Source organism: Procambarus clarkii, chromosome 7 (genome assembly GCF_040958095.1).
Source record: "Procambarus clarkii isolate CNS0578487 chromosome 7, FALCON_Pclarkii_2.0, whole genome shotgun sequence".
NCBI lineage: Eukaryota > Metazoa > Arthropoda > Malacostraca > Decapoda > Cambaridae > Procambarus > Procambarus clarkii.
In genome coordinates, this window is record NC_091156.1 from 21,849,885 (window position 1) to 21,854,732 (window position 4,848).

Genomic DNA, 4,848 nt, shown 5'->3' on the forward strand with positions numbered 1-4,848 from the left:
TCTCCCCCCCCTTGCCTCTGCCTCTCTCTCCCCCCCCCCTTGCCTGCCTCTCTCTCCCCCCTTGCCTGCCTCTCCCCCCCCCCTGGCCTGCCTCTCCCCCCCCCTGGCCTGCCTCTCCCCCCCCCTTGCCTGCCTTCCCCCCCCCCTTGCCTGCCTTTCCCCCCCCCCTTGCCTGCCTTTTCACCCCCCTTTGCCTGCCTTTCCACCCCCCTTTGCCTGCCTCTCCACCCCCCTTTGCCTGCCTCTCCACCCCCCTTTGCCTGCCTCTCCACCCCCCTTTGCCTGCCTCTCCACCCCCCTTTGCCTGCCTCTCCACCCCCCTTTGCCTGCCTCTCCACCCCCCTTTGCCTGCCTCTCCACCCCCCTTTGCCTGCCTCTCCACCCCCCTTTGCCTGCCTCTCCTCCCCCCTTTGCCTGCCTCTCCTCCCCCCCTTTGCCTGCCTCTCCACCCCCCTTGCCTGCCTCTCCACCCCCCTTGCCTGCCTCTCTCTCCCCCTCTTGCCTCTGCCTCTCCCCCCCCCCTTGCCTGCCTCTCTCCCATGGTGATACAATGTCCTGCCTCTCCCGTACTCTCTCCTTTAATCCACAGGGGCTCGAGTCAGAGTGTACATGCATCAAGGGACATCACAAAAATGATAATGTCTGCATCATATGGTTGTACTTGTCTGTCTGTCTCTTCCCTCTTGATAGCAGGAGACGCGTGAGAGAGTCAAACTGAACAAATTACAGCGCCTTCTTCCAAAGACTACATGCTCAACATCCCTAATTTCCCCTGGAAGAAAACATAAGAACAATGGTAACTGCAGAAGGCTTATTGGCCCATACGAGGCAGTTCTTATCTATAACCACCCAATCCCACTCATATACATGTCCAACCCGCGCTTGAAACAATCGAGGGACCCCACCTCCACCACGTTACGCGGCAATTGGTTCCACAAATCAACAACCCTGTTACTGAACCAGTATTTACCCAAGTCTTTCCTAAATCTAAACTTATTCAATTTATACCCATTGTTTCGTGTTCTGTCTTGTGTTGATATTTTTAATACCCTATTAATATCCCCACTGTTATGTCCATTCATCCACTTGTAAACCTCTATCATGTCACCCCTAACTCTTCGCCTTTCCAGTGAATGCAACTTAAGCTTTGTTAATCTTTCTTCATATGAAAGATTTCTAATTTGGGGAATTAACTTAGTCATCCTACGTTGGACACGTTCAAGTGAATTTATATCCATTCTATAATATGGCGACCAAAACTGAACTGCATAATCTAAATGGGGCCTAACCAGAGCAAGATATAGCTTAAGAACCACACCAGGTGTCTTGTTACTAATGCTTCGATTAATAAATCCCAGTGTCCTATTCGCCTTATTACGAACATTCATGCATTCATCCTTTTGTTTTAAATTCTTACTAATCATAACTCCCAGATCCCTTTTGCAATCCGACTTCGCAATCTCAACACCATCTAGCTCGTATCTAGTAACTATCATTACCTAGCCTCAGAACTTTACATTTATCAGCATTAAACTGCATCTGCCAATCCTTTGACCATTTCAAAACCCTATCTAGATCAACTTGAAGTGATAGTGAGTCCTCCTCCGAATTAATTTCCCTACCGATTTTCGTATCATCGGCAAATTTGCAAATGTTGCTACTCAAACCTGAATCTAAATCATTTATATATATTATAAACAACAGAGGTCCCAGGACAGAGCCCTGAGGTACTCCACTAACAACATTATCCCACTCTGACTTAACCCCATTTATACTAACTCTGTTTCCTTTGGAATAGCCATGCCCTAATCCAAGTTAATATAGCACCCCCAATACCATGAGCTATTTTTTTAATTAGTCTTTCATGTGGCACTGTATCAAAAGCTTTGCTGAAGTCAAGGTACACAACATCACAATCCTTACCACTATCAACTGCCTCAATTATGCTGGAATAAAAAGTTAGCAAATTTGTTAAACATGAACGGCCATTTGTAAAACCATGTTGCGACTCATTTATTAATTTATGTTTTTCAAGATGGAGACGAATTGTATTTGCAATTATTGATTCAAGTAACTTTCCCCACAATAGACTTTAGGCTAATTGGCCGATAGTTTGACGCAAGTGATCTATCTCCTTTCATAAAAATTGGTACCACATTAGCTACCTTCCATGACTCTGGCACTCTGCCTGACTCTATTGATTTATTAAATATGGTAGACAGTGGCTCGGAAAGCTCCTCTTCGCATTCTTTAAGCACCCTGGCAAACACTTCATCCGGCCCTGGGGATTTGTTTGGTTTTAGTTTTTCTAATTGTTTAATTACATCCTCCCTGGTAACTGCTAAACTAGTCAACCTGTCCTCATCCCCACCCACATAGACTTGTTCGGCTGAAGGCATATTGTTAAGTTCTTCTTTAGTAAATACAGATATAAAATATTTGTTAAAAATACTACTCATCTCCTTGTCATTATCCGTTATTTGACCTGTCTCAGATTTTAATGGACCTATCCTTTCCCTAGTCTTAGTTCGATATAACTGAAAAAACCCTTTAGGATTTGACTTTGCTTGCTCTGCTATGCGAACTTCATAGTTTCTTTTTGCTTCCCTAATCTCTTTTTTAACATTTCTAACCAGTTGTATGAATTCCTGTTCTAAACTGACTTCCCCATTCTTAATCCTTTTGTACCAAGCTCTCTTTTTACCTATAAGATTCTTTAAATTATTTGTTATCCACTTTGGGTCATTAGTATTCGATCTATTCAATTTGTATGGTATACTACGTTCCTGTGCTTTGTTTAGAATATTCTTAAATAAGTTATATATTAAATCCACATCGAAATCCCCTTCTACGTCACCTATCGCTGGGTTCATGTCTTGCTCCAAGACCGGCCCACACCCCATACCCAAGACTTTCCAATCTATTTGACCCAAAAAATTTCTTAGGCTATTAAAATCAGCTTTTCGAAAATCTGGCACTTTAACAGAATTTTCTCCTACAGGTCTATTCCATTCTATGCTAAATCTGATTATTTTGTGATCACTGTTCCCTAGCTCACTCCCTATTTCGATGTCATTAATTTGTGTTTCCCTGTTAGTTAACACTAAATCTAAAATATTATTTTCCCGCGTTGGTTCCTTAATGTGTTGCGTAAGAAAGCAATCGTCAATTAAATCTAGAAAATCTTCTGCTTCACTATTCCCTATTTTGTTCATCCAGTTTATTCCACTAAAATTAAAGTCACCCATGACAAATACTGTTAGATCTAGATGCTCTACATATTTCATCCCATAGATGCCTTGCTTCCATTCTGTCTAAATTTGGTGGCCTATATATAACTCCTATTATAATATTATTTGCTTTTTCATTTAATTCTATCCAAATAGTTTCTGTGTGGGGCTCAGTTTTGATTCCCTCTTTGAGACTACATTTCAAATTGTCCCTAACATATATGACTACTCCCCCTCCTCGTCTAATATGTCTATCTGTGTGAAATAGTTTAAATCCATTTATCTGATATTCAGCTAATAGTTCTCTATTTTCTACATTCATCCACGTTTCGGTAAGTGCAATAATATCTATTTTTTCTGTGCAGACAAGAGCATTTAATTCATTAATTTTATTTCTTAGACTTCTACTGTTAGTGTAATATATCCTAAGTGAATTGTTATTTTGAGGCCCTTTTCTTTCCCTGATCATTTTGCCAATTCTTTTCTCCCACGAACACATACTTTTATTACCTCCTTCCTCCAAATCAATTCCCATACCACTATCTACTAACAGTTTAAAGCCAAACAAACACCTCTAACCACTGCTTCCAACGAGTTCGCAACAGCAACAACCCCAGCTCTCGATAGATGCACCCCATCACGAGCATACATTTCATTTCTTCCATAGAAGTGTTCCCAGTTGTCTATGAAAGATATTGCATTTGATTTGCAATATCTTTCCAGCCGGCAATTGACACCAAGTGCCCTCGACATCCATTCATTTCCCACTCCCTTTCTTGGAAGAATGCCACATATGATCGGGATTCCTCCCTTGCTCCTAACTAATTCAATGGCTGTCCTGAATCTCTGTATTAGTTCCTCACTCCTAACTCGCCCAACATCATTACCCCCTGCACTAATACAAATAATGGGTTTGTTCCCATTTCCCGTCATAATATCATTCATGTTTCCAACACTATCACCAATTCCAGCTCCCGGATAGCAAACCCTTAATCTGTTCCCCCTATCTCTTATATGTTGAATGAAAAGGGGTCCTACTTTACCATCCATGGACCGTGTCTGACATATTTCCCCCTACATGTGTGCTCGTCCATACTGGAAAGATAACGTTAATACTGGAAAGGAAAAAATGTCTAAACATTTTGGGAAACGTGTCTAAATATTTTGAGAAAAGATTAATTCTCTCTGATGTCTGCTCCCACCGTTTGTTTGTATTTAACAAAGACCAAATATTGTGGTTCAGAACAAGGGGTTGTGCCAGTGAACAATTAGTGCCACAAGTAAAATTATCGGTTTCAGCTTTACAAAAAGCCATTACCAACGACTGTTCATTTCCAACACCAACACAATAGCCGTTGGCATCAAATACACTACTACTTTCTAACCTATAAATGTATTCTTATATGTTGAATAAATACATAATGAATGGGATCATTCTCTACGTTTAGTGATACTTTTAGCTATTATACTCTCCAGAACTTGAGGAGGCATCTCCAAGAACATGAACAAGCAAGTGTTAAATAAGAACATACCATTCACCGCTGACCGACCACCACCACTCAGTGTTCAGTAAGCTTGGGGGAGTGCCTGCCTTGTGAGGTCATTGTCACTCACTCGT